Below are 14,264 nucleotides of genomic sequence, written 5' to 3'. Positions count from 1 at the left end.
GTTCTCCATTCCCTTTTCCACCACCCCCAGCAGTATATGACAGTCCAGATGCTCTACTCCCTTACCCACATCGGCTGTTGTCAGTTTTCTTAATTTTAGCCATCCTAGTATGTGTGAAGCAGTATCTCATTGTGGCCTTAATTTGCATTTTCCTAATGACATATGATGTTGAGCATCTTTTCATATGCTTTTTTCTATCTGTACATCTTCTCTGTGAAGTGTCAGTTCAGATTTTTTGCCCATTAAAGAAAACTGGGTTGTGTTCTTATTGAGTTGTAAGAATTCTTTATATATCCTAGACACAAGTCTTTTGTTGGATATATGTTTTGCAAATAGCTTCTTCCAGCCTGCAGCTTGCCTTTTTATTAACAATTTTTTTTTTTTTTTTTTTTTTTTTTTGCGGTATGCGGGCCTCTCACTGCCGTGGCCTCTCCCGCTGCGGAGCACAGGCTCCGGACGCGCAGGCCCAGCGGCCATGGCTCACGGGCCTATTTGCTCCGCGGCATATGGGATCTTCCCGGACCAGGGCACGAACCCGTGTCCCCTGCATCGGCAGGCGGACTCCCAACCACTGCGCCACCAGGGAAGCCCTAACAATTTTTTTTTAAAGCAAAAGGTTTTAACTTTGATGAAACCTAATTCATGGATTTCTTTTTTTCAGATTATGTTTTTTGTGTGTGTCTAATTTTAAAAACTTCGCAACCTAAAGTCACTAACTTTTTCCTGTCATTTCTTCTAGACTGTGGTAGACAGAATAATGCCCCTTTTCACTGAAGGATGTCCATGTTCTAATCTCTTCTGGAGCCCATGAATGTCTAGGGCAAGAGGGACTTTGCAGATATGATTATGTTAAAAATCTGGAGGAGATTATCCCAGATTATCTGGTGGGCCCAATGTAATCACAAGAATCCTTATAAGAGAAACACCGAGGCAGGAGAGTCAGGGAAGGAGATGTGATGAGGGAAGCAGAAATCAGAGTGATCCAAGGAGGGGCTACAAACCAAGCAATGTGGGCAGCCTCCAGAAGCTGGAAAAAGCAAGTAAACGGATTCTCCCCTAAGAGATTAGATCTCACATGTTATCACAACAAAAAAGAAATGAAAATATCCCCCCTAGAGCCTCCAGGAAGGAGCATGGCCCTGCTGACACCCTGATTGTGGCCCAAGTGATTGTCTGACAGTGCGAGTGTATAGCAGCGTGGCATGAACAGGAGGCCTGTGTAACCCGTAACCATGACGCTTTCCAGAAAAAGGACCTGGACTTCTCTAGGGGCAGAGAGTGAGTTACAGGTCTGTTTTTCTCTCTTGCCTTAGTCTACATTTCTGTCAATGGCTCCACACCACCAAGTATGCTTATCTTACTAGATTTTGGGGAAGATGAATTAAGGATATCAGAGCCCTCTGAAAATTCTAAATATTCTCCTAAACTCTAAGATATATTGACCACCTCATGTTAAACATGGAGACTAAACACCCCATTCTGTCAGTTCTCTTCACACCAGCTTGCTCACAAATACCTTGGGGACAGAAATTATATATCTTGCTATCATATGTCTTGTTACCCCCCATAGTATCTAGCAGAGGCTTGGTACAGAGTAAACACAAAGAAAATATTGGAGAAATGTAGAACTATACAGAATCACCACCGCAACGATGATTATTATAACTCTGTGGCTGTGAGCATATAAGCATTTTACATCCACAGGACATTTTTCCAAATGTGACATTCAAAGGTACATTCAGATCTCCATGCACATCTTCCAATTACCGTGTGCACTAGAACTGTCCAACAGATACAGTATCTTCTTGTTTTGAGTTTTCCAATTTGTGTGAGGATATTTTAATACAGAAATGAAATATTTTATTATTCTACTTGAGTAGAGAAGTTTTTGTTGTTGTTTTTGTGGGTTTTGTTTGTTTGATTTTTTTGTTTTCTTTAGGAAACTCACTCAAATAATTGGAATTAAACTGCAGTTCCTTTGAGGCCGACGGCGAGAGGGGTGACTGTCCTCGAGGTCGTCTTCTGGTGGTTCAGGAGGCACCGTGATCCCTCCAGAGAACAGCTCAGGGCATGGCACATGAATGGTAAGATTTTTCCAGTAAATGTTTGTCAGGTGAATAAAGAAACAGAAGACAGTGACAGTTACACGGTGTGGGGTGGGGAGAGGCTAAAGTAGAACCAGAGGAAAGTTGAGGATGTCAGAGGTACCCAGAAGTTTTTTTCTTGCCTTAGTTTCGGAGCAAGTTTCCGTATTACCCCCAGTCACATATGCTCACTTAGCAAACCTCACTCCTCACAAAAGTCTGACATTTGAACCTGAGCTAATCAGGTTTATCTTTCACTCTTTGAAAGATGTGGGTTTCCAGGTCAATTATTCACACTGACAAGGTTCCAAGGAGGATGTATTATTCGCTACACTGTCCAAGGACTCAGGCAGTTTCTACCTCATTGCACCTAAAGTACATACTTCTCACCCATTTGTTAGACAAGGTGACAGGACTTCTACCTGGAAGTCCTTTCAAGCAGTCAATATGAGTTACAATATGATCCTGGGAGTATTACTATTATGTTTATTTAAGAATATTTCTAGAATCCAAATTGGCCTTTTCCCTTAACTAGCCCCAATTCTGTACTTTCAGGCTGGATTTCCACATACACCAGAAACTATTTTCAAAGGTCCTGTAGTTATCTGCTGCTTTGTCTGATTTTTCTGGGAGAGCACGGATGCATTTGCCAAATTCTGGATTCAGGGTTGCTTAAGAAGTTGCCATTTACTAGGAACTACTATGGGCCAGAAACTGCATCGATAAAAGACACACAAAACAAAGCCCCTCCTATCAGATCAGCTGTGAACACACAAGGGAACAAGCACTACACAACTAGCAAGGGTGCAAAGGTACAAACAAGAACTGTCCACACAAAGGAAAATGAGAGTAATTTCAGGGCGAGGAGGGTCTCAAAGGGTGTACATTTGAGCTGTGATGTGAGCGATGATGTTTCCTGGGCACCAGGGGGAGAACTGTGAAATGGGGAGTTGATGAGTGAGTAGGGCCACCACAGGGCCAAGTCGCAAACACTGGTCCTCAGGGCTCTCCATTTCTCCTAAGTCAAGCCTTTGCTACCCTGCACTCATCTTTGCTACCACACATCTTTCTTATCATTTAACACATTGCGTTGCACTCATCAGTGTCATTTAATAATAGCAAAGGCTGGAGGTGCCCAGGGAACCAAGCAGACCTCGTCACTGCCCCCATGACACACACAAACACCAAACAAGGATGCACACATGTGTAACTACAAATTGAGAGGAGGGCTGGGAAGCGAGAAAGCCCAAGAAGTTAGGGAAGGGCTCTGCAGGAGGTGATTAAGCAGAGTCATGCTTAATGATTAAGCTGAGCAGGGCCAGCCCTGGGGATGGGTGGGGAGGAGAACTTTCCAGGCTGGGGGAAAGGCCTGTGTGAAGACGCTGAGGTCCAGACACTTTGGCTCGAGGGAACCAAAATAGTGAGCCACTGTGACCTCGTGGTAGGGGAAAAAGAGGCAAAGGCCCGTACTGTGGGTCTCGTAGGTGGGTTGAGGAGTTGGATTTTGTTCTGAGTTCAAAGAGGAAGCCAATAAAGAGTTTAAAACAGGGAGTAACATGATGGGGAATGTCTTTACAGTCACCCTGGCTGCTGTGAGGACAGTCAGAAAGTTACCATAGTCTTTCAGTTTTCTTCTCTATTATGCTCTGGTGTCTCAAGGACAGGTGGGCCCCCAAACTCTTGCACAACTGAGTAACCCAAGTTGTAAGAAAGTAGCCCAGATTCCCTCCCCAGTGGGAAGTGGGCATTTAATCACAACTTTGAGAGGTTAAAAAAAATCAGTGACTCTCCTTGTGATGAGAATTTGCAGTTGTGACAAACTATTGCCACTGACATCCTGGGTGACTTGAGGTGGCTTACGTCCTCTTTCTGCACCTAAGCAACCTCATTTGTGAAGGAAGGCACACGAATGGATTAGCATTTTAAAAACTGCATTCTGACTGCACCTTCTGCCCTGATATGAAAGTGAGTTCAAAGGAGCATCACTCTACCCTTATAATGAAAAAGCCAAATTAGTCTCACATTCATTACTATTTTGGAGCCGTCACAGAGCTGAGGTTGCAGAGCAAACTACTGGTCCCCAAATATGCAGAAAGCCAGGCATCCACAGGGAGAGAGGGAACCCAGACATTCAAGGCCAGTATCAAATGATCTAACATAGGCATAATTGGAATCTTAGAAGGAGAAGAGAGAGAGAATAGGGCAGAAGAAATACTTGAAGCAGTAAGTCCAATAATTTTCCCATATTAGCCACAGATATTAAACCCACAGATCCATACTGTTCAAAAAGGATAAACACAAAAGAAAAAAAGTTCACACTTAGGCATGTCATACTCAAACTGTTGATAACAAAAGACAAAGAGAAAATCTTGAAAACAGCTAAAGTAAAAAATAATACACAGAGGGAAAAAAAAGATAAGCATTAGAGCAAAAATTTTATCAGAAACCATGCAAGCCAGGAGACAATGGAGTGACATCTTTAAGCAGCTAAAAGAAAAAAATACATTCAGCAAAAGAATCTTTCAAATATGAATAAGAAAGACTTTCTCAGACTAACTGAAACCAAGAGAATTAATTTCCAGCAGACCCACTGTATAAGCAATGGTAAAAGTTCTTCAGGCAGATGGAATATGATAGCAGACTGAAACCTGGATCTACACAAAGGAATGAAGAGTGCAAACCAGGAATAGAAGAGAACTTTCTTAACCTGATAAAGGTTAACTACAAAAAACATCATACTTAGCGTTAAAACCTGAGTGCTTTCTCCCTAAGACCTCAGCAAGGCAGGATGCTTTCTCTCACCACACTTAGTCAACATTGAATGTTGAAGTCTTAGCCAGTGCAATAAGACAATAAAAAGAAATAAAAGGAATGCAGATTAAAATGGAAGAAACTGAACAGTCTATGTGTAATTTTCTGTATAGAAAATCCCACAGAAACCTCTTAGAATTAATAGATGAGTTTAGCAAGGTGGTAAGATATAAGAACAAGAAACAAAATAAATTGCATTCCTATACACTAGGGGTGAGCAATTAGAATTTGAAATTTTTTAAAAAACTGCATTTACAATAATAGCCAAAAATTATATCCCTAGCTATAAATCTAATGAAATAAATTCAGGATCTATATACTGGTATTTCAACAGCATGGATTTTTAATCAGCACTGGTGAAAGAAATCAAAGAAGACCTAAATAAATAAAGACAATATGGTGTTTATGGATTTCAAGATTTAATATTACTTAATGTAATTACTTAATATTAAGTAATATTGCTATTATTAAGAAGCCAATTCTCCCCAATTTGGAACAATTTGAGTAACAAAATAAATAACTATATTATTGAATTATAACCCAAAGGCTAGAATAATTACCCATAAGCCCATATTGATGTGAATAAGTGACTGAATAAATAAAAATCAGGGGAGGGCTTCCCTGGTGGTGCAGTGGTTGAGAGTCCGCCTGCCAATGCAGGGAACATGGGTTCGTGCCCCAGTCTGGGAAGATCCCACATGCCACAGAGTGGCTGAGCCCATGAGCCATGGCTGCATAGCCTGCGCGTCCAGAGCCTGTGCTCCGCAACGGGAGAGGCCACAGCAGTGAGAGGCCCGCGTACCGCAAAAAAAAAAAAAAAAAAAAAAAATCAGGGGAGAAGAGCAAGCTCTTCCTTGCAGAAAAATTCCAATTAATAAATGTGGAAGGAATGGGAAAAATAGAAAATTACCATTACAGCACCAGTAAGAATTGCATCAGGGAATATCCACAATGAACACTAAAATTATGTGTAAGGAGCGATCAAAAGGGTCATACTTTGAGTAATCTCACTTGAGAGATTCCACCTTAAGGAAAGATTCTGCAATGCGACATGTTCATGGAAGTGCTATTTGGAAAATTTTAAAAGGGAAATAATTTGTGTTCAACAATAGGAAAATGGCTAATCAAATTAAACAATATGCACTCAATGGAAAATTACACAGCCATAAAAATTTAATTCATAAAGGCTATTGAATAGTAGAGGAAATATATAATAATGCAGGAATTTTATGTATTATATGATTATAAATCATTTTAAAAATGCAAACAAAAAAACTCTGAAATGAAATATACCAAAGAAACAACATTTTTGTTACAGTCAAAATTATTTCTTCTTCAAAACTGTCACATCAAGTTGGTTACATTACCATTTCATAAATTTAAAATATTTGGAAACAATTTGATTCCTTTTATGTAATATGAATTATAGGTAATTTTGTTAATAATTCAAACAGGCCTTCAGCTCCAGTAGAAAGGGCCTTCTACCTTCCCCATAGTGCTTAGTTGCAAGTCCTGATATGCAGAATAATCTCAATCGATATTTGCATACTGATTGATTTCCAATATTCATAGCTATAGGTGTCACCTCAAGAATGTAGAGTGCTTGTTTCTCTTCAAGTGACAGCTTTGATCTCATCCGTGGGGAACCAGGACTCCCAACCCCACCTGGCAGTAATGAGGTAGAGCTCTCCATCCCCTGCCAGAGTAGGGCCAAAGGAGGTCTGCTAGTCACAAGGTTTAAATAAGGTCTAGAGTTTGTTCCTGAGTTTTCTTTTTATCTCCCAAATATTCTGGGCTGGGAACCTGGAACCATAAACAGGCAGAAAGAAAGGAAGAAAAGAAGGGAGGGAGGGAGATGGGGAGGGGGAGAGAAGGATGAAGGAAGAGAAGGGAGAAAAGTTTGCTCTGCTTCATTTGTATGTTTATGGAGGTGACTGAGTGATGGCAGAGAGGCTAATGCCATTGAAAGAAGATTTAGATTATGTACAGCTTCCAAGAGAAAGAGGCACACTGTGCCACAGAGGGCCACACGGGGAAGCACGGGTGTTGGTCAGGAGGCATAAGGAGCAAGGGGAAAGCCTAGGCTAGAGCCTTTATTGAGGTTTCTGAGAGAAAGACAGGACAAAATAAACAGCTTAGGACTGGCAAGTTTGAATAATTACAGCAGGCTCTGGGATAGTGGTTGGCCCTGGGGTGATTTAGGGCAGGGAGAATATTGGCTTAGTGTGTGAGAGTTTGATAAGGAGGTGGTCCAGAGCATGGGCTCTGGATCTTAGGGAAGGTGTATACAACTTTGGCCATTAGTTTGGTCCTATAATTAATGGATTCATGCCAAATAGAAAAATCCAGAATCTAAGAAAACACAGAACACTCTCTGTCCAAAGTTCCAGGAAGGGAAAGCCCAGCAGGGTCTTAGCAGGAAAATCTATCCCCAGTGGCAGCAGTGTCCTGACTCGCCTACAACAGTAGCCACAAAAGATCCCGGGTACGCCAAGCCATGACCTCCCCATCCCTCAACTATCAGCAAGAACAGGCCAATCTGTCAACAGCAGAACCTAGGCAAGCCAAACCACGCCCTGCCATACAACTGCCAGGAGCAGGTGTGCCCTCTGCCTGCATAAGTGGTGTCAACAGTCCTGGTGTCTTCTGGCCCTCTACCCAGCACCAGAAAGTAACATAGCACTGGTATCTCCCAATCCTCCACCCAACAGCAGAGAACCTCCCAGACCCCATGGCTTCAGCCCTTCCCAGGGGCAGAAGATGTCCCAGGTGGGCACTTCTTTCTACCAATGGCAATGGCAGAGATAGAGTGAGAAGCCCACTGGCACTGGGTAGCTGGAAAACAGCCAGGGGAAGTGCTCTCTGTTCTATGGGTTAGGATTCCCACACTCACCTAACAACGCCAGGAAGCCCAGGGAAACCACTTCTGGACCCTGTAGACAGCACAAATAGGGATCAAGGGAGAGCTCAAGCAGAAGAATGAAGCAAATCAGAATAGCATTGCAAAAGCTCAGAAAACTAAACTGTCATTGGAACTGCAGCCAATAAAATAGGCCAGACCTACATACTAAATCTAAACAGGGCAGGGGGCTTCCCTTGTGGTGCAGTGGTTAAGAACCCACCTGCCAATGCAGGGGACATGGGTTCAAGCCCTGGTCCAGGAAGACCCCATATGCCATGTAGCAACTCAGCCCGTGTGCCACAACTGCTGAGCCTGTGCTCTAGAGCCCACAAGCCACAACTACTGAGCCCACGTGCTGCAACTACTGAAGCCTGTTGCCTAGAGCCTGTGTTCTGCAACAAGAGGAGCCACCGCAATGAGAAGCCCGCGCACCACAATGAAGAGTAGCCCCCACTCGCCGTAACTACAGAAAGCCCGCGTGCAGCAACAAAGACCCAACGCGGCCAAATAAATAAATTAATTAATTAATTAAAAAAAAACTAATTAGGGCAAATGCTTGCTAAAAGAGATTTAATAGGATCAAGAGTCGCTTAGGGCTTCCCTGGTGGCGCAGTGGTTGAGAGTCCGCTTGCCGATGCAGGGGACGCGGGTTTGTGCCCCGGTCTGGGAAGATTCCACGTGCCGCGGAGCGGCTGGGCCCGTGAGCCATGGCCGCTGCGCCTGCGCGTCCGGAGCCTGTGCTCCGCGACGGGAGAGGCCACAACAGTGAGAGGCCTGCGTACCACCAAAAAAAAAAAAAGAGTCTCTTAACATGAGGCTCTTCCTGAAGATGGCGGAGTAGGAGGATGTGGAGTTCATGTCTCCTCACAAGTAGGGCACCTGCTAGGTGCTGATGGGGGACCTCGGACACCTAAGGGGATGGGAGTAATCCCTTTGTGACCAGGTAGGACATGGGAGGGAAGGAGCGAGGGAAGAAAAGTGGAGGTGGGACAGGGCCAGCACCCTTGAGTGGGGGCTGGGGGAGAGGAGAGGCTCCTACGCTCAGAGGGGCGCACTCATGGTGAGGGGATCAGTGGGCATGGAGAGGGACCTTTTGGAGACTGGGGGATTGGAGGGGAACCCCTGCCCACTTGGGTCCTGGCAAGCCTGCTGGAGTCCCGGGCCTGAACCCCACCCTGGGGCCCCCACAGGCCATGTGGTTCCCAGGCCTAAGCCCCCCCACCAAGGCCTCTTCCAGCTGTGTGGGTCTTGGGCCTGAGCCCCATCGCCAAGGCCTCTTGTGGCCACACAGGTCCCAGGCCTGAGGGCCCCCTGACCCCCCTCCAGCCACATGGGTCCCACCTGAACCCCACCACTGCCAAAGCCTCTTCTGGTCATGCGAGGCCTGGGCCTGAGTCCTGCCCCTGCCATGGACTCTTCCGGCTGCATGGGTCCTGGCAGACCTGAGTACTGCCACCCACAAGGCCTCTGTGGGCCAAGCGGGTTTTGGTGGGCCTGAGCACCGCCCCCCATCAAAGCCACCTCTGGCCGTGCAGGTCCAGGCTGAACGAACGCAGCCCCCCCTCCAAGGCCTCTTTCAGCTGTGCTGGCCTCTGTGGGCACGCCTATGGAGGCCTGTGCCCCAGCTGGCCTGCAGGGGCACATGTGCTCCAGGCCGGCTTCAGGAACAGATGCTGGTGAGAGGAGCACACGTAGAGGTGGGGCTGACACAGCAGGTCCAGAGACCTACCTAGAGGTCTTGGAGCCCTACTGGGGAGATGGGGGTTGGCTGTGGCTCACTGTGGGGACAAGGACACTGATAGAGGAGGCACAGGGAATTTTTTAATGTTTAAAAATTTTTTAATTCTTATCTTTAATTGTATCTTTTATTCGATTGTGTTTTTATTTATTTATATTCATAGTATTATTATTTTTTTGCTGTTGTTCTGTTTTGTTTTGCCATTGTTTCATTTTTCTTTTTATGTTTTCTAATATATTTTTAAATTTTTCCAATTTTACTTCACATTTTATTCTTTGTTATGGTTCTGCTCTTTTCTGTTCGTTGCTTTATTTATTTATTTTTTTGTTGTGCTGCGTGGCTTGTGGGGTCTTGGCTCCCAGGCCAGGGGTTGGGCCTGAGCTCCTGTGGTGGGAGTGACAAGTCCAAGCCATTGGACTAACAGAGAACGTCAGGCCCTAGGGAATATTAATTGGTGTGAGCTCCCCCAGAGGTCCTCACCTCGGCAGTAACACTCGGCTCCACCCAACTGCCTGAAAAATCCAGTGCTGGACACCTCAACCATCAAAAGAAACGAAATTATATTATTTGTAGTGAGGTGGATGGACCTAGAGTCTGTCATACAGAGTGAAGTAAGTCAGAAAGAGAAAAACAAATACCGTATGCTAACACATATATATGGAATCTAAAAAAAATATGGTTTTGAAGAACCTAGGGGCAGGACAGCAATAAAGACGCAGATGTGGAGAATGGACTTGAGGACACGGGGAGGGCGAAGGGTAAGCTGGGACGAAGTGAGAGAGTGGCATGGACATATATACCCTACCAAATGTAAAACAGATAGCTAGTGGGAAGCAGCCACATAGCACAGGGAGATCAGCTCTGTGCTTTGTGACCACCTGGAGGGGTGGGTTAGGGAGGGTGGGAGGGAGACTTAAGAGTGAGGGGATATGGGGATATATGTACATATATAACTGATTCCGTTTATTATATAGCAGAAACAAACACAACATTGTAAAGCAATTATACTCCAATAAAGATGTTTAAAAAATGATATGATTATTGAGGGAAACTAGGCAAAGTTTCTGTGGGATCTCTCTTATTATTTATTACAACTGCATGTGAATCTACAAATTTAAATTCTATAAACTTACACTTAAATTACGTTAAAAAGCATAATTAATGAACACTCAAAACAAAAATAAATAAAGAATATGTTGAGAAATGCACAGCCTTACCATCAACTGAAGATGTGCAAATAGAGATGGCTCTATCTACTAGCATGTAGCAGTACTCTTTCAGACCCTGAGCCCAGGCTATGAGGATATGATGACACTGCAAGTTGTCTTTGTCTCTTATAAATTCTCTCTGGCAATGTGTGAAAAGAATAACATTTTTTGGACATCTGGAATTTGATTCAAATTCCTGGTCCATTACTTTCTGGCTGAGGGACCCTGAGAAATGGCATACACTTTTCACCTCACTTTCTTCATCTCCAGTGACAGGGGTGATTACTTACAGGGCTGATGTGCAGATCTAACAAGCTCGTATATAAGAATCTAGTACAGTTCCTGAGAGCTAGAAGGCACTCAGTAACATGTTAAATTCTTTTCATAAAAGGAAAAAAGACATAAAGAAAGTATCACACACAGATAACTTTAAAGAATGTACTGGGACTTCCCTGGTGGTCCAGTGGGTAAAACTCCAGGCTCCCAATGCAGGATGCCCGGGTTTGATCCTTGGTTGGGGAACTAGATCCCACATGCATGCCGCAACTAAGAGTCCGCATGCCGCAACGAAGATCTCACGTGCCGCAACTAGGACCTGGCACAGACTAAATAAATAAATATTTTTTAAAAGTACACTGGATGAGATTAACGGCAGATTAGACATTCTGAAAGAAGAGATTAATGAAATTGAAGATGTAATGATAGAAGCTATCCTAAATGAAAGAGAGAAAAAAGACTTTAAAAATTAGAAAAAAAAAAGGAACATCCTACCAAACATTCAAGGAACACATGATTCCAGTCACACCAAAGAAGTGAAAAAGTGGGATTGTTCCTCAGCTCCTTGAATGAAGATGGTATAATGCTGACACAAAAACTCAACAGGGGTAGCGCAAGACACATTAATCTCACCCACAAATATAGATGCAAAATTTCTAAACAAAATGTTAGCAAAATGAGTCTAATGATTTAAAAATATAGCATTTCATGACCAATTGTTGAAATTATTCCCACATAAATAGATTAAGTTTACCACAAAAATAGATTAAAGGGGAAAGAAAACACATGGTCATTACAATAGATTCAGAAAAAGTATATGAAAATATTCACCATCCACTCCTCATATCAAAATAGAAAGAGGAAGAAACTTTGAGATCTGATGGAGGGTATTCTAAAAAGCGTACAGAAAATATCACACTCAATTAACCTCTGAAAACACCTTTTCAAATTAGAAACAAGACAAGGATGGTTGCTATGACACTTTCAACACTGTACTAAAGATCCTATCCTGCACAAAAGACAGAAAGATGCAATAAAATACATAAGACTTGCAAAGGAAGAAATGAACGTATTGTCATTTACATACGTTTTGATAGAAATTCCAAAAGAATCTTTAGGCAAACTTATAAGCATTAATAATATCTACTATATTTCTACAATCTACCAAAGAATGGGTAGAAAGTGCAATTTTAAAAGATACTTTTTAATAAAAGCAATGAAAAACATACCTCAGTACCTAAGAATATATGTAAAAATATGTCCAAGATCTTCATGGAAAAAGTTTTAAACTTTCAATGTGAAATTTCTATTTCAATTTAAATATTTATTTATTTGTCTGGTGGCACTCGGTCTTAGTTGCAGCACATGGGATCTTTGTTGTGGCACATTGGATCATTTTTTTTTTAAGTCGCAGTACGTGAGATCTTTTTTTTTTTTTTAGTTGTAGCATGCAGCTTTAGTTCCCTGACCAGGGATGGAACAGGGGCCCCCTGCACTGGGAGAGTGGAGTGTTAACTGCTGGACCACCAGGGAAGTCCCTCAATTTCAATTTGAAATTTTACTGAAAGACATTAAAGGACTTCTGGTTCTGTCCAAGACAGAGCAGACCCATTCCTCCCACATCCCCTCCCTCACAACCAAAAAACTATAGACACAACAAACAAACACAGGAAGTCTCTGAAAAGTGGGAAGAAGAAGGTGGCTACTTAGGAGCCTCTGTACTTGAGGAAGGATGTGAATCCATTGGTTTCCTTACTTCCTCCCACATATCAGAGATCCTCCAGCCCTGAACCAACAATAGGCCCTAAGAAAAGTCTGTTCCTCCCAGTCAAAGGTCCAGGGAAAGGGCAGCCTCACATCAGGACACCTTTTTGGCAATACCTGCTCTGTTCCTGCCAAACAGCAACAAAAACCACATTCCCCCACCTCAGGGTTTCAGCAGGGCCGGGTGCCCAGGAAGCAGATACCCTTACCTGGGGGATCCCCCTTGTGGGGGGATCAGTGGCCCCAGTGGGAAGCAGATTTCCTGCTTAGTGGGAGCAGGTAGAGCTCTGATTGCTCTGCCAGTGGAGTGCCAGCAGGGTACAGCATGGAGCTGAACTTCGACCCCAGGCCAGCAGCAATCAGACCTAACAAGGCAGTGTGAGGGAGAGGAAATCACCACCATGCTTCACCACCACCTCCCTCCCACCGACAACCAAGCCTCCACCCTGCCCCAGCGTCAGTGAGGTGGAAGGGGTGCTGAAAGGCCAGCTCAGGGGCACTCTGCTTGCCCCTCCCCGCATCTCTCCCTTAGTGTCATCATGGCCCAGCTGGGAGATAAGCTTCCACCCCTCCCTGCAGCAACAAAGCAATATGAGTCAGCCCTCTGCTTCCCCTTCCCTTCCAGGCAAGGAGGCAATGTCAGTCAGTGCTCTGTTTTCACTAGGGTGCTGTTGTCAAGGCCCAGTGGGAAGTTGACATATACATCCACCCTGCCCTACTGCCCTAACAGAACACTTCAACTGGGGAATGCCTGCCAAAAAAAGAAGACTAAATCAGATCCAGAATCTTATAATACCTAAAATGTCCTAGATACAACTGCATATCACTGGTCATACCAAGAATGACAAAATCACTACAAGAATGAGAAAAGGCAATCAACAGATACCAACACCAAGATGAATCAGATGTCAGAATTATTTTACAAGGATTTTAAAGCAGTCATCATAAAAATGCTTCAATTAGCAATTATGAATTTTCTTGACACTAATGTAAAATAGTGTCAAGAAAATTCATAATTGCTTATTGAAGCAATAAAATAGAAAACCTTGGCAACAGAAAAAAAATCATTTTTAATAAAAAGGAACCAAACTGGAAATTACTGAACTGAAAAACACAATAACAGAAAGAAAAAATCTGCTGGATAGGCTCAGTATAGAGTGGAGATGACACAGTGTAGAATCAATAAACTTGAGGACAGATCAACAGAATTTTCCCGATCTGAGCAATAGAGAGAAAATAGGTTGCAAGAGTATTAACAGTCTTGGGGAGCTGTGGGATCCTAGTAAAAGGGTATCATCAGAGTTTCACATGGAAAGGAGACAGAGCATGGGACTGAAAAATTATTCCAAGAAATAATGGCTGATGATTTCTCAAATCTGGCAAAAGACATAAACCTACAGATTTGGGAAGCAGAGAAAACTCCAAGTAGGACAAACAGAAAGAATTTCATGCCAAGTCACAGCATAATTGAACTTATAGAA

At 43.4% G+C, this 14,264-nt stretch overlaps 1 protein-coding gene and 1 long non-coding RNA gene across 6 annotated transcripts in view; one reads left to right on the top strand and one right to left on the bottom strand.

Annotated features, from left to right (window-relative positions):
• ARHGEF4 (Rho guanine nucleotide exchange factor 4) overlaps window positions 1–14,264 on the bottom strand; it is a 244,565-nt gene that overhangs the window by 142,561 nt on the left and 87,740 nt on the right. The window lies entirely within an intron of this gene.
• LOC136793582 (uncharacterized) overlaps window positions 1–14,264 on the top strand; it is a 95,719-nt gene that overhangs the window by 68,593 nt on the left and 12,862 nt on the right. For 2 of the 3 annotated variants that reach the window (XR_010839066.1, XR_010839064.1), the window contains one exon: window positions 1,940–2,084. This is a non-coding gene — a long non-coding RNA (uncharacterized lncRNA). Of the gene's footprint in view, window positions 1–1,116; window positions 1,290–1,939; window positions 2,085–14,264 lie in introns of all 3 variants that reach the window. The other variant, XR_010839065.1, reaches the window with a different exon arrangement.

Source organism: Kogia breviceps, chromosome 2 (genome assembly GCF_026419965.1).
Source record: "Kogia breviceps isolate mKogBre1 chromosome 2, mKogBre1 haplotype 1, whole genome shotgun sequence".
In the NCBI taxonomy this organism is placed as follows: domain Eukaryota; kingdom Metazoa; phylum Chordata; class Mammalia; order Artiodactyla; family Physeteridae; genus Kogia; species Kogia breviceps.
The sequence above is the reverse complement of the archived record's forward strand: the minus strand, read 5'-3'. Positions and strand labels throughout refer to the sequence as shown.